We start from the raw sequence: 22,659 nt of genomic DNA on the forward strand, positions 1-22,659 counted from the left end.
TCTGAGCAAAAAGTTCAATTATATTTGGAAAAGAATTGAGTTTAAATTAAACAAATTGTGATTACTCTCAAAAGATTTTAATTTGGAATTATTTATTACTATTTTCAAGATATCATCTTGAAGGACAACCATACTAGCACCGTCAAAGATAACCAAAAAATCGCTGTTTATGTGAGATCCATTTCCTATCAAAGAACTATCTTAAATAGAATGTGTCAAGTTGAATTCAGTGAGAAGGAATTCAACACACAAGAAATCAGCATCATACAATTTTTAATCATTCATAATCACCAACACTTTAAAACACGGCCAAAGTAGCACAAAGAAAGGTCGAAATGTACCAGTAAACCAATAAATGTGATAGATATAAAAGAAAAGTCATCTGACTTAGACACAATAAAAAATATAAGGACAAGGGCAGTGATTGACATGTTGCATAAGTTTGTTAAGTTTTAAAAATGGCGACAAAGACAAAAATTGAACCCAGGGGCAACCTCAATGAAAGTATTATGAAAAATGTCAGTATATATATGTCTTCTTACGGACGACCATATGACTGTTGTGAGACATGTCACTTAAATAGCTACCTTAGGATGGTCCCATCCAAGATCGTCCCAAGACGTTCATAAGTTTCTTTGATGCTAACGAATGAATATGTGTATAAGGTAGTAAAAACAATTGTATATTATACTATAAATGTATTGTCATTACTGTTTAGATGTATTCATTGAATTCTACGAGTTGAAAAGTAATTTATTCAAGTTTTAAACTTTATATATCAAAGTAAACAAACTTGTGTTATTTTTCGAAGTTTTTAGTCAAACTGATGGCATCCATGGTTAAAGGACTATCTCAAGATCATCTTAAGACTTCCATTGAGTTTTCTAACATTACGACATAATTTATGACATGTCTTATCTGGTAAACATGTTATAGTCTTGTGATAGCATTATTGATATGGCCGCAGTATTATATAATTACATTTTGACCAACGTACTAACGTACATTCAAACAACACTTTTTAATACCTCTAGATATACGAGTCATAATGTCAATCAACATATACATATGAGAGATTTTTCTTGTATTATAAAGTCACATAGCTATTATGAATTTAATAAAAGTTTAATAACGAATCATGAAGTTTAACCGCACCGAGATTGATAACATTTCCGCTTAAAAAAAAATAATTAGAGAAATATAAGAGTTGGTAATTTTGTTTTCATTGATATTCAAATGAAATTTAACCATTCCAACTATTTCTCACCGATTTCAACTTTGAATGAAATAATCATCTTCCGGGCTAGATATAGATAAAGAATTTCAAACTGAAAACTTTATTGTAAAATCTTAAATTAACACGATCAGAAGTTATATGCCCGCGGGATTAAACAGTTTTTGGAAGTTTTATGCCTCTTAGGGTGGGCGGTATGCTGTCCCAAAGTCGGAAAAATCTGGTGCGACTTTTCTCCTATTTCTTAAACTGGTATGACCAGGAATGCTTACAGATGTATCTCACTGTCGTCTGCATATACATATAGGGTAGACTCCTGGCGGCACATAATACAAAAAGTGGTTAGATATGAGTGAAACTTTTCTCGGTATGGCAGTCAAAATATGGTCATTTCAGCCAGCAATCAGGGTTTTTTTCCCGATTTGTGTCGCTATTTCCCTTCACCTTGATTGGAATCGTAAGAAGTCGTTTCCCTAGCGGAATCAAATAATCAGTAGTCACATGCTCGCAGACATACACTGTTTTTGAAAGTGTCTTGCTACTTTTCTGTGTGGACTAGGCACCAAAGCGGAGCCCACCCCTCCAAAACACCAAGTATTTTTCTGATTTTAATTTTTAAAGTTCGTTTTTAGGCTCAAACTGTCTTAAAATCTGAGGAACCTTACAATAAATAGCCTCAGGTTAATAGAACATGCATAAATTTATAAGAAAAAATACCATATCAAATAGTTGACCTCTAAAAGTATGGAGAGACATTGGAGCCAGAAAACGCTATTTTAGGTAAGATAGTTATATATTGTGACATAGTAAGGGTTAATGATTTCGTGTTGATTAAGGGTGTAATTATGTCTTCATTTTAATGGAAATCATTAACCATCATTTGAAATTAGCATAAATTTTTTTTTAATATAAGACAAAATTGATCTTAGGCTATACTTTTTGTTCTTTTTGTTTATAAGCTCTTCAAGATCGAATCTTTATAATTTGTTTTGAATTTTAAATATTTATGCCTCGAGCATTACTGAAGTGACATTTATTGTCGAAATGAGCATCTGTTGCAAAATAATTGGAACCGTTAGTGTTATTTCTAAAATTAGTTTGCATTTAATAGTAATGCCCATATTTCATTATTTTTTTTATCAAAATTCACACACCCTCTTTGGCAATCGTGTACTTTCATGCCTCTATTTTATTTCGTTTTCATTATATGTGATTGATATTAGAGAATATAATGGAATTTTATGCGACAGTCATACAAGTGAGAGGTTTAGCTAGCTATAAACCCAGGTTTAATCCACCATTTTCTACATAAGAAAATGCCTATACCAAGTCAGGAATATGAAAGTTGTTGTTCAGTCGTTTGGTGTGTTTGAGCTTTTGATTTTGCCATTTGCTTAGGGACTTTCCGTTAGAATTTTCCTCGGAGTTCTGTGTTTTTGTTATTTAAATTTTTATTGAATTATTCGAAATACTTAGGGTTTTCTAACTCCGGTCTAGATTGTTTTATCAGGTTTTGGCACAACCCTTCGAAGTATTTGGCTTTCAGTACCCTCAACTTTGTATTTGTTTTGGCCTTCAGAGTACTAAACTATAAGTCTTGGATCTTTGTTGATTTTTTACCGCAGTCAATTTGAACCTTTCATGTAAGAATTTGTTAATAAAAATTAAGCTAATACGAATTAGCTAAATATGATTATCAACAAAGGTTTAATGATTTTAATTACCATTCCAAACTACAAAATGTAACATCTCTCCATGTAGTTATTGTGCTACCTTAAATATACGAAAAAACAAAATTATATCGCTGTAGTCAATAAATGAATACAAAATTTAAAACTTTGCAAAAGCTGAATCTTCTCAATTAGAGATGCTTTGTGTTTTACGGTCATGAGTTCTTTACATTTTATTCGTGGTGAAGATGGTAAAACGAGATACAACTACCAAACCGTCTTTGCATATAGCGTAATCATCGATAATTATTAACAGAATTTTAACATACTGTAAATTCAGAAATTATTGCGTGCATTTATTATTGCGATTTTGTCATTTTTGAATAAAATGCGATTTTAATTTTTGCGATATTGAGAAAAATCCTGTCTAATTCATATAAAAGATTTCAAAATGCGAGTTTAAATTATTGCGATTATAACCCTGTCGCATTTTTCGCAATAATAAAAACATCGCAATAATTTCTGAATTTACAGTAGGTGAATCATTAGCACTTGATTTCACCCTGTATGTTTCTTTGAGCTGCGATTCTTCATTGTTTCAATCTAAGAATGGTCAATATTTTCGCACAAAATACTATATCAAGTTATATTTTTACTAAGCCCATGTAGAAAGTCATTTGCATATTTCAAATAAAACAAACAACAACCTTATCCGCTGATATCTACAAGAAATATTGTCTCTAACTAAGGCATATATTTCTTAATATAAAAAAAATGTATCCCTTTAAATCAACTCATCTAAAAGACTTTTTTCCTTTTTAATCCTTGATATTGTACTTTTTTATATTAATTTACACACACACACACACATCTTTTATAAGAATAAAAAGAGATGAGTCCTTTGCAATTAGTTGTTTTTCTTCATCGCGATAAAATATTCCTTTGATTCCTTCTAAATGAGGTAAAATTGAGATGTTTATTTTCAATAGGCGAGAGTTTGCAGTGTTGTTTAAATTTGAATTAGTGTGATAGAATAATTGTGGATTGTTACTACGAAAGCCTGTAGCTGCGTCTAATCTACTATATACCATATTTCATTTAGTTTATGAGATGTTTTAATGATTTTATATGATATCTTGAAAACGGGTAAATATAAAAACGACTGGCAATATAAATCTGTCGAAAGTCAAGAAAATGGTCAGTGATTTCATCAGTGTATTTATGACTTTCAGAGTTTTCATAAATCAAATTGTTCTGAATTACAACCTACATATAGAAATATAACTCACCATCCTTGATCTTTTATCCTGTTCGAGGTTTACTCGCTACAAAAAGCACAATAATGTTAATAATAATGATTTCTTTTATAAGCAATTAATAACGTTCCACCTGTGATAGTAATACAAAGAATAAATTTGAAGTATGCGGTCGATATAAAGACAAGCTAGACAAAAAATACCCAACCAAGATAGAAGGACCCAGTCATGATAAAATGATCCAACCAAGTTAAACAAGTATTCAGTGAACAATCTTTTTAATTAGCCAAGGAAAGAATACACAGGCAAGAACATATCACATGAAATATATCAAAATAAAAAAGAAGAAGTATACCAGAAGTGTAAAAAAAAACAACTCAAAGATATCAGGATGTCGCTTCTCCATATCATTTTAAAAAACGTAATCTTTGCAATATAGTAAACTTCTAAATGAAAAGATTACGTTTTTCGAATAAAGAATTGAATTGACTGACTATTCATTCTAAATTTAAATGAGGAATATTAATAAAGACGAAAATAACTTTGGATTTCGTTACCATAAATTACGTAAAACTTTTACTAAATTCTTTCATAGATACAAAGATTTGATTAGTAAATTTGGCTGTACATATAGAAAACTGATTAAAAACGGCATTTCACATCCTAAATTTTACGGTAATATTGTACTTAAAGCGCGGAAATCACTATGTGATCCGTGTAAACTCATCGAACCTTTAAACAAACTTATTAATAAAGGTTATCTTACCAATGTTGTAATTAGATCTTTGAATATAGTTTACATTGGCACAAATATCGATTTTGTCATCAGCAAATTAAAACATAACTAAATTTGTATTCTTTTCAAACGGGATGTATAAAGACACACCCACGTTCATTTTGATCTATAAAGAGGTTAACTCCTAACTATCCTACTGCCTGTCGATACATTTTGTTTTAGCATTGCACAAGTCATGTCTTCTTTGACTGTCCATGACGTTAAAATACTAAATCCCTGGGATGTGTTTTAGTTGATTTTAGTCTCTGATGCATGCTTTTTTATTATAAATTGTTTTTGGCTTTTAACTAGCTGTCAGTAAATAAACTCATCATACTCTCAAATCGTACTTTCTTGTTTATTTGACCTGTTGATACTAATTGTAATGATTTTTGGTTATTTCATGTTATTCAGGGTTATATCTGGTCTATATAGCAGCTTTGATAAGTGTTTGGTATTACTATAAATTTTCACTTCTTCGTACTATGAACATTAAAATTATTTATTTTGTAAAAATAAATCCTTTCTCCATTTGAACTGTACACGTATACCTAACAACAAATTATTTTCATTTACCTGTGTTTAAAGAAATTGCAAATGGCTGATATTTTTGTTCAAGCAAATTGTTTTTCTTAAATTGTTTAACATTTCAGTGCGGTATAACATGTTACTTTAATTATTCTTCCCTTAGTTTATTTTTTTTGTATTTACATTGTATCATAGATCAAATTTATTTGTTCAGTGTATGTTCACTGGTGTTAATATGTCTTTTGATTGAGTTAAGCCATTTCAATTGATATTTTATAATGTGTCTTTCTATGTTGTGATGTTATACTATTGTTTCAGATAAGGGTGAAGGTTTGGTACCATTAAAACGTTAAAACCCGCTGCAATTGTTTGCACCTGTCCTAAGTCAGGAATCTGATGTTTAGTTGTTGTTGTTTGTTGATGTGGTTCATAAGTGTTTCTCGTTTCTCGTTTTTTATATAGATTAGACCGTTGGTTTTCCCGTTTGAATGGTTTTACACTAGTAATTTTTGGGGCCCTTTATAGCTTGCTGTTCGGTGTGAGCCAAGGCTCCGTGTTGAAGACCGTACTTTGACCTATAATGGTTTACTTTTATAAATTTTGACTTGAATGGAGAGATGTCTCATTGGCACTCATACCACATCTTCTTATATCTATTAAACATGAATCGAATTGGAAGCGCATTGTTCATTGTTGTTAAAGCACAAACAGTGCATTGATTTTATTCGAACGGTTTTATACTTGATTCGCTCTTTAAGTTTTTATGTTTGTGTCCTATTTTGTTGAATAAATTGTTTATGTCGGCATGACGTTCATAGCATAAACTTGACAAACGGGACAATTTGGTATTTTCACATTTTTAAAATCATATGTACCCTTTTTTCATGATTTTTTTATGGGGAGCTAAAAACCGATATAGATTTGTATTATATTTTCTTTCGCAAATGGTGTGCATTTATTAAGAATGCTAGAAATGTCATTGCAAATGTTCGGTGTAAACTTTTATCTAAAAAATCAAATTGTTTACTTTGTTAAACAGTTGATATGTTTTGAAGATGTCAAATATAATTTGTTTTTGACTGTTTTAGTACGTTTTATGTAATGATTAGACATGATTATGAGAATTTTAGAAGATGGATATTTACATGAGACAAACATAGTACAACAAAAAGCAACAAAAAGCAACAAAAGCACTTCATCAATAGATTTTTTTTTAGAGATTTGTAATTAAAAAACAGAACCCTTTTTTATCAGAAATATATATATATATATAGATTGCCTAACAATGTAATTTTAACACACTATTTAGTATGTAAATATAAGAATGTTTAAAATATTTACAAAATGATGAAAATAAACGCAATATTTCGCTAGACTAACTAGCTTTATCAAGCGTGCATCTATCCCGGTGAAATCGGATGGAGATGATAAGAAACTTTTGTGTAATTGAATTAATCTCTGTACTGATTAATCCACACTCCCATAGATTTGTATGTCATGTGCTGCTATTTATAGGCACTTATATATACGTGATGTTGTACCCTTTTAGACTGGTTATATATTATATTTTGTAGTGTACTGTATCATATTTATATGATCCATCGCCCCGTAAGATTTATCGTTGGCTATTATTCAGTCATTTTATATATATATATATATATATATATATATATATATATATATATATATATAGGACACAAATCTATGGTGGGTTCCAGATCTATGGCAGATTCCTAATATATGGCAAATATGACGTCATGTCATCCCAATCTATGGCAGATTATTTAGAATCCTAATCTATGGCAATTTTTTAGTTTCTAATCTATGGCAATTTTTTTAGTTTCCTAATCTATGGCGGATTTCAAGTTTTCAAATCTATGACATATTTTCTACAAATGGTGGACCAGTCAGTACATATCTGACCAATGATTTCAAAGTTGCCTTAAACAAATTGAAATGTTCAAATGTAGCGAAGAGGCTGCTTTTAGGTTAACGCCAGTATTTGTGAAATGAACAAATGTGCAGACTTTAGGAGTGAAATGATGTGCCCGGAAGAATAAGCATTTCCTACTCTGTGCAAGGTACTTGTTTGGCCCTTCATTTAACCAAGTTCCTTAACAACCAAAACGCAGTTTCAATTTTTACCTAAAAATCATTTGAGCGTTAAGAAATCTTTTTAACTGATGGTGATTTAATTCAGTCTTGTAACGAACAATGACTTGCCTCAAACACGTGGCTTTCTTAAATAAAATGCGTATTTCTCCAACAGCACAGTTATTCGACATGGATATAGCGGAAAATAATGTAAATATTTATTAGAAATCTATGACAGATTTTTTTGTTTCAAAATCTCAAGAATGATTATTTGCTACAATAGCACCGGTAGTCACTGTTATATAGCTGACAAAATGCTGTTGGTTATCTTACATGTAAAAGAAAATTAAAGAGACCATAGGAATAAAAAAAATAACAAAAAACAGAATATCACAACGAAACATTATGAAAGAAAAGCAAAAAGCAAACCAAAATACACAGTAAAAACTCGTGCAATTAAGAGAAAGGTCAACACCAGAAACAAGAGATCAAGAAAACAAGGGACAGAAATAAAACCGAAACATAAACAGCGAAAACACCAAAAAACATATTCATTAGTGTGAAATTGCCTGCACCAACCATTTTGTTGCTACGAATTACTGGGTTGTTCGCTAGTATTCTTATTTCGTCCGAATCAGATGATTACATCTTCTTATTTACAGGGATTTCCGTTAAAGTAAACTCGAATTCTGAAATATAATTTAATTTATGAATTAGGGTCCTTGAAAACTTTCCTTTTCTTTTCCTCCGAGGCTATATAACAAAAACCATCATCGTTAATGGCGGCTTGGACGTTACATGGCGTTATTTCATTGTGACGGAAAATAACGTTTTATCAAAATCTGCCACAGATTTGGAGAAAACAAAAAAAAACTGCCATAGATTTATGATTTGTTTGGCGTTTGTGACGTCATATTTGACATAGACTAGGAACCCGCCATAGATTTGAGTCCTACATATATGGCTGTAATTTTCATGAATCTTAATATCTGCAGAAGGAAATATCTGAATGAAACAGGATTCATTGTAATTATAACGTGAATACTATTTGCATGTTTGCATTATATAATGATCTGTCCTGAGGTGAATAATGAAAATAATGGTATTTGTTTTACCTTACAATACAATATAATATGAATTCATCCAATAAGGTTATCACCCGTGTTTTGCTTATACTGGATACCTTTACTTCACAAATTCTTGAAAAGAACGAAATATAGCTTGACCCTGAAGATGTTCAACTTCACTTAAGTTCTTGTCATCATTCTTTATATATCAAAATCCAAACTAGTAAAATATGGCCTTTAGAAATATTGAGAAGAGGTATATCAACCAGCGATGTCAATTAGAAATGAATTCTTCAAAATTCTACAGATGTACTCCAAAATCTTCAACCACAATCTTTCCAATATTGCAATAATATCAAAACCATTGTTTTTTTTTCTACGCTGTACATCACTATTCACCAAATTCAATTGCTCCAATTGTCGTAACTACAATCTTGTCCACTTCCACGTATGTGATCTACCGAATTAGACATATCACCTGTATTGTACTTTCATCAACAACGAAACTGCAACGAACTACGTCGTAACATGCAATTAATTGAGGTAACATGTGTTCTGAAGCATAACTGATCATTCTCTTTTATAGAAGCCAAGAAAAGCTTGATGAATTTTTTCCTTCTATAATGAGTGTGGTAAAAATGCAAATTATCGTCAAACAGGAAGTGGTTGCACGGTTAATGTAAATATTGCTTACATGGTATAACATTAGCATTAAAATAACCAAGCTCCCGACCAAATATAAAATCATTACCTTTCATAGAAGTCAAGAATAGCTCGAAAGTTTTCTTCGCAATGGCCAGACGGACGAACAGACGGACGGAAAGACACACACAGACTGAGTGGAACTGTAACTTGACATACTTTGGACGTTGGCGACCCAAGTAAAAACTTCTCCAACAAATTATTAGGAAGATCGACACAACATACGTTTTACGGTCACAATCACGAATTGGTTAATCGATACGGTGTGCCGATATCTCAACTATCTCTGTGTCGCAGGTCTACTGATTCTAAGATGGTAAATATAATGAATGATATAGTTGTTTAAGCTAGTTGTTAAAGTCCAATTATAGATAAAAACACGAAACGTTAATCCTAATATTCAACTATACTTGTACTTCAACTTTGGTGTAAAGAGAAGTTCATTTTCATTAAAAATTAACAGATAACATAGACATTACTCTGTTATTGAGGACTTTGCGGCCATCTTAATTTCTTTATGATTTGATTGCATTTGAATGTTTTTAAAAGTAAATCCATTGTAGTTCAAGTTAAAAAAAAATCAAATACAAATGCTGTATAAATATGCATGTGATTCCTTTAAGGAAAGGGAGGTAAACGGTTCAGGAATAAATAAGCCTCGATTATTGTAAAATATGACCATCAAATTTTAATATATGGTTACATATCACAAACTAGTCAAAACATTTACTAAATTTTATCATCGGTACAAGGACATCGTTCGTAAATATAAATCAACATGCAGACATCTTATACGTTCAGGTATTCCACATCCAATCTTTTATGGTAATTTATTTACAAAGCAAAAAAATGTCGGCATTCACCTCAAAAGCTAACCAAACCTTTAAACAGACTTATTCAGAAGGGATATAGTTACGATACTGTTGTCAGGTCATTAAGGATGGCATATTTTAGTATTAATATTGATTCACTCATAGGGTCTTTGCATCGGAAATAAAGACATTTATTCTAAAACCATTTGTTGGCATGTTAAGGGTTATGTTCTTCTCATATATTTTATGATGCTATGATATAAAAGCCCAACAGAAGGGATTGTGCTTGATTTTAATGATGAAGACATAATCTTTCAATCAGTTTAATTGAGGTCTGGAGCTGGCATGTCAGTAACTGCTAGTAGTCCTTTGTTAATTTATCTATCATTGTCATTTTGCTTAGTTTCTGTTGTTACCTATTCTGACATCGGACTCGAACATCTTTTAAACTGAGTTTTACTGTACGTATTGCTCTGTGTTTCTTTATTCTACATTGGCTAGAGGTATAGGTGGAGGGTTGAGATCTCACAAAACATGTTTAACCCCGCCGCATTTTTGCGCCTGTCCCAAGTCAGGAGCCTCTGGCCTTTGTAAGTTTATTTTAGTTCATTTATATGTTTTAGAGTTAAGTATGACGTCCATTTTCACTGAACTAGTACACATTTTTATTTAGGGGCCAGCTTAGGCCCAAATCCGGTTGTGGGATTTTCTCGATGCGTTTAAGACCCATTTGTGGCCTTCGGCTGTTTTTTGCTCTTTGGTCGGGTTGTTGTCTCTTTGACATATTCCCCATTTCCATTCTCAATTTTATTACAAAAAGTCCAACAAGATAGCTCCATGTGTGGCTTAAGATGTTTATTTCCATGTTTATATCTTTGTGTTTCGTTTGGTCAAAAGGCAAAAGTGAAAATAACGTTGATGTAAGTCACCACATGGCGTTTAACAACGACCAAAACCTATACTGCATAGCCAGCTATTAAAAACCAGTTTATAAATTTCGAGGCTTTTTTGGATTTTCCGTCATCAGGAACGCTTAAACAGAATATTTGAAAGTCAAGTATGTATAAAAACCGAAAAAGACCCCGACTTAACGAAAGTTGAATAAAAAAATAACAACAACAACAAAAAAAAAAACAAAAAAAAACAACGGTCTGCTTTATATCAAACCAATAAACGAAAAATAAATATGACAGAAATGTAAAGATAGATGTTAAATCAATTTTGCGACTATGCATAACGCATATGAAATTTACATCCTCCAAATCCTACGCATTTCATAAGTTAGAGATTCAATATCAATTTTAACGTTAGTCAAATTGGTCATGCTACTTATTTACATTGCATTATTTCGTGAACATTCAAATCTAAAGTCTACATAAATCTTTAACTTTTAAGATTTGTAAACAAACAACAATGTTTGTGCTGAGTAAAATACATACATTTAGCAAAAATTAATTCGGATCATTACCAGGTTCAACATTTATCTTTATCTTTAGTATTTAACTTTAAAAACAGTTAAGAAATAACTTGTGGTCTAAAATAGAAATGAACTAAAACATACCTGAAAGAATCTTTCGTGCGAAGCCTTGCCTGAATGACGGTAGTTTCAATGCTTCAAAATTGAGAGCAGCAAAACGAAAAGAACTATCAGTGTCTCTATCTCATCCTCATTAATGTTACTACCAATAGGAATTGCAAAGACTAAAATTCCATCGTCACGCATTTTTTGTGCTGCATTACAAGTAAAATCTTTGTCGTCCGACCCACCATCAGTCATAACAAGGGCGATGTTTTGGGCATCTGGCCTGTCTCCTAAAAATAATAGTTCTGGTTTAGATGCATACATTATTTTCAACTTTTGAATTTGACTGTGTAAACTGATGAACCAAAGGAAATTAAAATCAAATGGTGTAATTCATTATGAGAACTTACTTTGATTGCGAACCTTGAGTGTTAATCAAAATAAGAAGGTTAGGTCAAAGGAAGATAGACACTCTCGTGATCAAGTGTAAAAGAAAGAAACAATCAGATCATACAAGACATTACACAAAAAAACCAAAAAAATCGAGAAACTGGAATACCACGATAAAACGCGGATGAAGATTGAGCTCTACATATGAAGTGCAGATAGTGCTCTAAAAATATACAAACAAACAAAAAACAACATTTGGCAAATACATAGATAAGGTACTATTTTTTGCATTAAAGGAGTTGGGGCAATGGGGCCCATATTTGGACCAAATATTACCGCAAATTTTAAAGTAATCATACATATTCCATAAGTTGTCCAAACTAGACTAAGGTACAAGGTATTCAGAAAATAAAAACAAATTTCACATTGAACGAGTTACCATGGCAACAAACCATGAAAAATTTTGCATATTTTGTAAAATGACTTGATTTTCCTTGTATTTCATCAAATTTTAAGTATAATTTAGACTGGAAAAGTATGTGCGCATCCAAGAAACAACTTTATATTTGGTGAGATTATTTCAATAGTTAAAATAATCTTCTCTTAAATTATTTTGTTGTTTCTTGGCTGCGTACGATGTTTCCACAATGGAAATAACGATGAAAAACTGCATAAATTCTATATTTTTCATCTTTTTTGTGAAAACGGTAAATACTATGACGTAATTGTGACGTCATCAGATAAAAATCTTCATGTTTTTCATTAATATTTCTTGACCCTATGCATTTCCAAACACTATGTGCAAATTTGAAATAGTTGTCTAACAATTTTTTTTCTTGGGCCAAAACCGGGCCTTAATGCCCCTACTCCTTTCCATTGAGGCGTAATACCATCATTGTTTCCCCAATTAGTCTTTGTTAAATTTGCATTTTTCAAAAATTATGCAGAATTTGTTTTTTGTTTCAAATAAAGAAATACTTGGCATGAGTAAAGTTTTATCCTGTCCGGTACTACAGTGAAAATTTCACATGACATTTCATTGCATATAAGATAATAAACATCACCGAAAGTAAAACAATTCAAATGTTCATCCCTTTTTTCCTTTTTACTAGCTTTAGTAACCATGTCACCTCAAGTTTTCAAAATATCTTATAGAAACACCAAATAAAAAAGAAATGGTGCTTTGAAACACCCAAGATGTACGTTTGTATTCCCCGAGGGTATCATCAGCCCAGTAGTCAGCACTTCTGTGTTGACATGAATTATCATTGATATGGTCATAATTATAAATTAACTGTTTACACAAAAATTTACATTTTTGAAATACTAAGGCTTTTCTACCTCAGGAATAGATTACCTAAGCTGTATTTGGCAAAACTTTTTAGGAATGTTAGTTCTAAATGCTATTATTCAACTTGGTACTTTATTTGGCCTTTTTAACTTTTTTTTTATTCGAGCGTCACTGATGAGTCTTTTGTAGACGAAACGCGCGTCTGGCGCAAATACAAAATTTCAATCCTGGTATCTATGATGAGTTTATTTACGACTCAGAATTTTTTTTCTGCAATGAAATGCAGGCTAACTTCCTACAACTGTCAAATTCAAGGGAATCTATTTTTCGGATTTGACGTTCTATGATTTGGTGGTATTACACTTGAAGATTCCTGTTAAGGTATGCTTTTATGTTACAGTAAATTTATTTCTTTTATGGCATAACCGATGTCCTGTACAATTTTTGTCTTTTCGCTTTATACAGAAACATTTTTCGTACCCAGTATAAAATGGGAAATTTCATCGTCCTTTTTATGTTAATACTTAGGGAGAGATGGAGGGATTTTTGATTATTTTCTAAAATATCATCTTTAACCTTTCTATGTAGCATACTTCGTAAGAGAGAGATATCTGTTCAAAAAATAAAGACTACTTGCCATTTGGTTTTGTAAAACTGCTCTTTCTGGCATGTTCTAATGCAGCGTATGTTTTCGTCCCACCACTTCCATACGGAATATTTTTTATATAATATCGAAGAAGTGGTAACCAATTCCACTGCCTCAACTTTATTTCTGTTTTAGCCGTATGTGAAAATACATCCACGCCGACCTGTGTGTTATCTTTACCGATCATGAATTGCCCTGCTATATTTGCTGCGGTGTTTTTCATAATTTTGAAATTAGTCTGTCCAATACTACCTGATGTATCAAGAATAAACAGGACATCTGCTTTCGTGTTAACTGGAAAAAAAAGAGAAAAATATTACCTCTAACGAACGCAGATATGACTATTAAGATAATGCCGGTCTTCCGGCCTTATTTTTGTTTAGATTTGAAAATAGACATTACCTTAAAACTATGGCATATTTAGTACTTTGTACGATGTGAGTTCATTTCTGTGTTCGATTAAGTATAAATAGATGCTCTGCAATTGCAACTAAATGTTGCTGTCTTTTTGGTAATTAGGTTGGTTGATACAAAATATTTATAAAATCCTCAGGATATGTTATTATTTGTGCGACGTACCAATTATATGATACTTTCATTAGTATTTGGATTTAACATGCTATCTTGTGTGTTCAGACTAAGTGTAATGTAGCCTCCGGGTTCGGGATTTCTCGCTGTGTTGAAGACCCATAGTTGGCCTTCGGCTGTTTTCTGCTCTTTGGTCGGGTTGTTGTCTCTTTTAAATATTCCCCGTTTCCATGCTCAATTTTATTATTTATGAAAATATATTAAGATATCAGTGCCGTCTCTAATATTTTCATCAACTTGAGACGAGTTGTTTAAGCTCTCAAAAATAATGTTTTTATTATTAAAGATAGTGACATTCTATAATCCTTGTACTATGATTATGACGGGCTAAACTTGTTTACATCAGGTCGAACAAATGAAGGTTCATAATTGGGAAGCTGAATTCATCTCTTTAGTCGTAAAGTTTGTTTTCAACCGACCCTCATTGTTAATTTCTAGATGTAAGTCAAGATATGAGACAGACTTAACTGTATCTGTTGTATCTTTTATTTTAACTGTGATGAGATAGATACGTTCAACAAAGTCACCAATTTTTGTATTATTTAGTGAGAGAACATCATCTATATAGCGGAACGTTAAATTAAAGGATAGTGCTAGCTACTTTGTATTTTTCAAAGATGAAGCCAATGAAATAAAGGGCTATTAATGGTAAAGTTTAATTTATCTAATCGAAGGTTAAATAGTCCCTGTCATGATTTAATTGACTTTTTTGCAATGTCTGTGTCCAAAACGAACATTAATATGCCCACTTGTTCTATCCACAAAGAGATCCCTTTTTTTTTCGTTTACTAAATCAACGAATACAATTGGAATTCGACTTTGCTGAGCCACACGATGACTGCACTAAGTAGAACAAAGTCTTCAAAAGGACCTGCCTTCATCCTGCTAAAGCTTATTCTTGGTGTTTGCTTTGATCAGTTATTAGTTTTCTGTAATTTATATACTGTAGTTTTTTTCTTCTTTTGTTTTCGTATCCATATATGATGTTGTCTATCTTTCTTTAACGTATTAGCGTTTTCCTATTGTCTCCTGTTTTGTAAGAATTATGGTTTACGTCAGGAATCTTTAACATAACTACTGAAACCGTTTCGAAAAATAAATTAAATTTGAAAAAGAGAGTCGGCAGATACCAAATAGATTGAAGTAAATAATAGTGTAAAAGCTATTTCTAAAAAGATCATGCAATAAAAGGAATAAAAACCAACTGTGATCTCTTCATCTTAAATGCCTGTGGTCAAGAAATGATGTCGAAATTGGTATATCCGGAACGTGAAATGGAAACAACATGAGTGTGCGAGTATCTTTTCTTTTGTTCAAACAGTTTCACAGAATAAGCATTAATGCTGAAGACATCCTATACAGCAATATGTACTACTTACTTAGTTGTAAGCTCGGATTGATAGCTAGTAACAGGCACATCAGATGTGCTAGCAATATCCTCATCATTTCGAGTGTTTTCACTACAATAGAACAATTACTTGTGTTATCGGGTTATAAAAACAAAAATCAATGTAATTGTCAAGTATTTGTGTGGACTGTCAGTTCTGGCGGTGCCATTTCTAAGTATTTAGTCTGTTACTATTGGTAATATTTTAGACAGCATATATTGACCAAATTTTGAGTTTATTAAAAAACGATGCCACGAGTCGATGAAAAAAACACAACATAATGACCAAAGAGAAATTTAAGTGTTCTGAAAAATGGTATAAACATGTCTGTATCTTTGCTGATTCGTGGCATGTATTTGCAGACTTTGGATTCATATGACGGGTGATGCATGCGTCACAGGAGATGCTAACTCTGTCCACGCACTCGGTTTCTATACTCTTTAAGTTTATGAGATACACTAAGTTTTTGTTTGTTATTTCAGTTTGATAATCTGAGTCGATTAACGAGATTTACAATTCGGTAAATCTCTAAATTTACAGTTTGAATAACACACTAGAACCTTGTTTTTTTTTTCTTGAGTGTATTAAAATTTGATTTTGTCTCTTAAATTGTAATTCGGTCTATAAACTTCTATACAATTTCTTAATCTAAAACTGGAAACTAATCATTGTGCATAATTCAAATCATGATAATACAAAAGTACTGCCTACATTCGTATGTGTAGATATTACTATAAAGATCATTCGTATGTGTAGATAATACTTTAAAGGTCAAGTATGGTTTCTATGTAACTTTTTAATCATATTTTGATGCTCAGCAAAGAGATTAATTGATAACCGTAGTACAGAACATGTGTACAATTTGATGATTTCCGAGGATAAAGAATAAAGTCTTATAAGGAAGCTACTAAATCAAGGATTCCTTTGGCGGTATTGAAGTCATTTTTCTTTTCAAATTCTACTTTCATTCTCATGATATAGTTTACCATAATGGAATGCCACTGATTTCCAAACATCTGAATGGTTATCAGTCAAAAGGATTCATCAGGTGGATTTGTTACGTTGTCAACCGACAGTGATGTCATTAAGGCTATATATATCAATCTATATTAGAAATAGTTCTATTCATGTCTGTTTTGATGTCAGTATAACGAAATCGGCTTCTATATTTTAATTAGATCACATCGGATATTTCTTCCCGATTTTTTCTTGCAACTGTTTTCTTTGTAATGTACTATTTAAGGTGGTTCGGGTGTCTTCCTCCATCTTGGATTTTGAAGTAGCAGATAACAGTTGGTCTAGATCTTTAATGAAATGTGCTAATTTTGGGAGTAGTATGTAATTCATGTGTAAGACTTTCGATGTAAATATAGAAAATTATGTGTTTAATCATATTTACGGCTGTAAATTTTAAAAAACATCATATTTGTGTTTGATTCATTTTTTTTCAACTTTGCCAAATAAGGGGAGATAATACTCAGATAGTAGGGGAGATAACTCAGATAAAGTAATTTTATAATAGAAAGTGTTGTGAATTTATCTATTTTAATATGTAGCAAGAAAACAAGTTCGGAGACCCCATTTTTTCTGTTTCTTATCTGAAAGCATGTTATAAGAGCTATCTTCTCACATTTTATCTTAAAATTCTATCATGTAGTTTTCTTTTTATCACACAAAATTGGATTTTCCATGCATAATCTATAGAAAATCTGACTATTTTGCACAACCTGTAGCGTGAAAAAAAGTCCGGTGACCCATACTTTTTATTATATTTTTTAAAAAAGCATGATAGAAACTTCATTTTGACAAATTATTAAAAAAATCTATGGATTTTAATTAAGACGCCCCAGCCACCTTAAGTGGTACATAAGTATATAATAAATGAAACATATGGGGAAAATTATTGAAAGGGAAAGTTGTTGATTGGCCAAAATGAAAGTTGAGTAGAAATTAACATTCGGCTTTCAAGTGAGAAAACAGCGATGAATTGTGTTGTGACAAGCATATTTTATTAGAATAGCAATGATGAAATTGAGAATGGAAATGTTGTTTATTTGTTGTTTTTTTTTTTATGGTCTATAAGGAGTAGAAATTCTTTCATGTTCGAACCATTGCAAATCTTCCATGCAATTTGACTTTTTACAAAGAAAAGCATGGTAGTCAATGGTTAAAACAGTTGTAGACTGATGCAAGTAAAGATAATTCCTGGGATATCCGACAGGAGGAGTTCTCCCGTTACTCTTGATTATATATCTAACAATCATGCATGCATGCGATAGAAAATAAAATAAAAATATACAGACACCAAGACTTATTTCAAGCATGGGAATTATTTGTTTTAATAGAAACATGAAATAAATGCTAACCCGTCATATGTGGTGTACTCATTTTCCATGGCTATGTTACAACAAGGGTAAGAAATCAATACCATCAAACTAAAGTAGGCCTTCAGTTTTTCAAATACAGATAATAGCTTAATAGCTCTCATGCATGATATACGTCTTGGTGTCTACTTATCCTTTTTAGTAGCTAAATACATATCTAAGTTACATTTTTAGTTGCTTAGTAAATATCTCCTTTGTTTATACAGCACATTCAATCGTGCAGGTATCATAAGATAAATCAAATCCAAATAAGCATGAAAGATTAACTAAGTGAAGTTCTTCATGTTTCAGTCAAAAAGTTTGCAAAAACAATAATTATGCAAAATAAATAAACTTCGTATACTGATACAGCAACAGGTTATCAAAAGCAGTAATATATAAACTTAGATAACTGCATATTGACACCGTAAACTATCAGCCGCGATTAGCAATATGAACCTTTTTTGCTGGTGAGCACAGCGAACAAGCAAAAAGGTTCACATAGTGTCGAGCGATTTATATATTCTCACCAAATGTTGCTTAGTTAACTGTTATTCTTATTTAGTAGCATCTGGTCGATACCACAGTGACTACTAGTACACAGTATCATTATTCACGTGATCAGTGCCTAACTTACGCAATTTACCACTGAATTCTTCTTTCGTTATATAGCTCGTAACAACCCTGTCCTTCAAATGTTTGGGATTGCCTGTTTTTGATGGAGGAAAATCCAAAAATCGCATCGGAAGCATAAACGTATAAAGAGTTTTTTTTATATTTGCCGAACTTATGCATTTTTATTTTAACTTGAACATGCATGTTCGGCTTCAATATGAAATACATATACATTTCAAAATGCAAATGAGATCAAGTCTCAGCTACACATTTCATATGTGTGTAGTTATGTAGTTTCCTTTGAGGCTGTAGTCACGTTAACTTTGAAACTAAGAAAAATATTCATTTTGATATGAAGTTTTACCATATATATCAAATAAGTATTTTTATCACGATTTCAAAGTTTGTTGAATATGAAAATGTGATAATGTGAGTTTGGCTTGGTTTGAAAAGTAATGGCATAAACGTATTATTAACGCAAATAAGTTGTGGTGAAAAAAGACGCTTTTTTGCGCAATCGAATTTCTCCGGGCTCATATACCCTGTTAAGGAAACCTATCAAATTGCAGGATTAGCCGTGATATTTTACTCCAGTTTTATATATATGCACGTAAAAATGGATGAATGTGGGTGATCATGTTCATTCTCAAAATTCACATTTGTAGTTTGTCTCACCTGCGACAGAGAAAAGCGAATTCGGCGGCGGTGTGAAATTTTTGAATAATTTTTCATATTTCAGAAAGGCCGGGATGCTTCATACCTTGTTTACAGATGTCTTGTATAACATAGTGTCCGTCTCTTATATATGTCAATTATACTTGGCCTCGTTTTCATTGTCCAAAGACTGTCTAAAAATAACTGTAAGTAATAGGTCATACCAGTTTATAAGAACAAAGGTTCAAAACATGATGTTTTTAATTACAGACCAATTGTAATTTTACCACTCATTTCTAAAATCCTCAAAAAACATGTGAAAACACACTTAGTAAAGTATCTTAATAAATACAACTTATTGTATAGAATGCAGTCAGGCTTTCGCGCAAACCATTCTTGTCAAACTGCGTTAACAGCTTTATTGGATAAATGGCTTAAAGCCATTGATGATGGCGATCTTGTTGGTGCAGTGTTTCTAGATCTAGCAAAAGCCTTTGATCTTCTCAATCATGAACTGCTTATTCAAAAATTAAACAAATACAAATTTGCTTATACTTCGCTACGATGGTTTACATCATATTTGGCTGACAGATGTCAGATGGTATCTATTTCAAATACATTTTCAGACTTACAAAAACAAAAAACGGGTGTACCTCAAGGATCCGTTTTAGGACCTGTGTTGTTTTTAATTTTTATAAATGATCTTCCTTTGTCTAATCCTAATCATAACACCGATTTATTTGCTGATGATAGCACCATATCAGTCATTGGACAAAACAAAAGTTGTATCAGTCATAAACTTAATACGGTTTTACAAGATATTTTTAGCTGGTGTGATGACAATAAAATGGCTGTAAATGTATCTAAAACGAAGGCTATATGTATTGGCTCTAAACAGAAGCTTTCAGCTACTTCAAATGAAAACATTAATATTGCTATGAATGGACAACAAATTAAATAAAGTACATGTGAAAAGGTTCTAGGTATTTTTGTTGATGCATCTCTATCTTGGTCTTCTCATATTGATTATATCATAAAAAGGGTTAACTCTTCTTTAGCTTTACTAAAAAGGATAAAGAAATATTTAAATCATAAAGCTAGACAAATGTTCTATAACGCTTACGTTTTACCTCACTTAGATTATTGTTGTTCAATATGGGGAAACTGTAATAACTTTCTATTAGATAGTTTACTAAAACTGCAAAAGAGGGCAGCAAGAATCATTTTAGACGAACATGATTACACCAAACCTTCAAGCGAATTATTTCAAGAATGTAACATTGTGCCGATTACACAAAGAATACATTATCATAAATCATTACTAATGTATAAGGCAAAACATGGCTTAGCTCCAGAATATATGTCCAGTCTTATTGTATCAGCTTCTGCAAACCAAAAATACAATACAAGATTTTCGTCCTCAGATAATTTTATAATTCCAAAACCAAATACAGAGTTGTATAAGTCTAGTTTCTCGTACAATGGACCAAAAGTATGGAATGCTCTTCCTGATTCAATTAAAAAATCAAACACAGTATTAGAATTTAAACATAACTACAAATCTATGTACTTTTAACATTACCATGATATTTGTACTGTAATGCCATATATAATAATTGTTTATTGTATTTAAATTGTATTACATCTTTATTTATCATTATTATTGAATATGTATTGTTTATTTTTAATGTAATTATTATTGTATTAAGAGAGCCTTATTGAAAATTGGTGTAATCCAAATGAGTTACTCTCTCTAAATAAAGATATTATTATTATTATTATTATTGTCAACTATATTTGGTTATTACTTTCTATCTCGAAAAATTACACTGAAGAAAACAAATCTTAACAAAACGGTTTGTTTTAAATAAAAATATATTGAGGTGCAAAAAAGTAACTAATCTTGTAATCTTCATGTATATATATTATTTTCTGTACATCTCTTTCCGTACAATGTGCGCAAATTTAACGAGGATTTAAACAAATTCGTAGTAAGGGTCACTCTTTTCATCATTTTGCCATGCATTATTTACTTATTTCTCCATTAAATAAGAAAAGTTGTAGAAAATATTACAATGCGAAATAGTAAAATGTGTATTTTCATTGCACCAATAACAAACAATTGAAAAGAAAGAAACCAGTTTTGCACTATACAGACAAAGCCGAACTCTTAACGTGCTAGTTCCCAAGGTAACAGTCCGGAGGAAGATATGTCACTTTAACAGGACACATAATTTTAAACGCAAACCTGACAAGTCTTTTGATCATTTTCCTAAATGCAGCGGGTTTAGCGGAAAAGGAGCAAATACCAGTTTGCATGGCTTTGGTTTGACCCCGCGGTGGTTTGGACCTGCGACTTCTCGCACTAGAGCTAAGCACGATTTTTTCGTGGTAATTTGGTGAAATTGTTCATATAAGTTTGATTAATTAATTAATTTCAATTTTTATCGTTTATGTCTCGAATTGTTATAGTGATAACATTTAAGGGCATCCAGTTTCCAGGGAGTTAACCCTTGGTGCGACGAATTTTGGGTATATATACACTGGACAAAAGTCTTAAGAAATCATAAGAAGTTGAAAAAAATGTTACTATTTCTGCTATTCCCTGGTCGACAACAATACAGTCAAGAAAATATTGTATATTTACCAATCTATAGACGACTGACCTTTTTTGGTATTAATATAATGGTGTAAATTATTCTTTAACCCTGACCGAATTTAGTTTGGATCCGAGTTCTAACATTCCGTTAGTCTGACAGCACACAAAAAAATAGATGTACAGCGCATTTCAGTTACAAGCTTACAAACAGTCAAAATCAATTTGTGTCAATGATCTCATATCGAAGTTTCAGATAGTGCAAAAATCCAGTTTAAATTATTGTATTCCTTGGTATAAAAAAAATAGCATCAACACTTCAAAAAAAGTAAATTCCTCGTGGGACATTTTTATTACATTTATTTATTATATCAAACATGAGAGGACGCAGCAACAATGGTATGTTACCATTATTAACTAAGATATAACTCTTAGGTATATATGTAACCTAGTTTTACCCAGCCACAT

The 22,659-nt window shown here is 31.6% G+C and overlaps 1 pseudogene; it reads right to left on the reverse strand.

The window, feature by feature from the left end:
- Window positions 1-11,688: 11,688 nt before the first annotated feature.
- The window catches only part of LOC127705540 (collagen alpha-1(XII) chain-like), a 65,606-nt pseudogene continuing 54,635 nt past the window's right edge, over window positions 11,689-22,659 (reverse strand).

The sequence above is a fragment of the Mytilus californianus genome, unplaced genomic scaffold (genome assembly GCF_021869535.1).
Source record: "Mytilus californianus isolate M0D057914Y unplaced genomic scaffold, xbMytCali1.0.p SCAF_6, whole genome shotgun sequence".
Classification (NCBI taxonomy): Eukaryota; Metazoa; Mollusca; class Bivalvia; order Mytilida; family Mytilidae; genus Mytilus; species Mytilus californianus.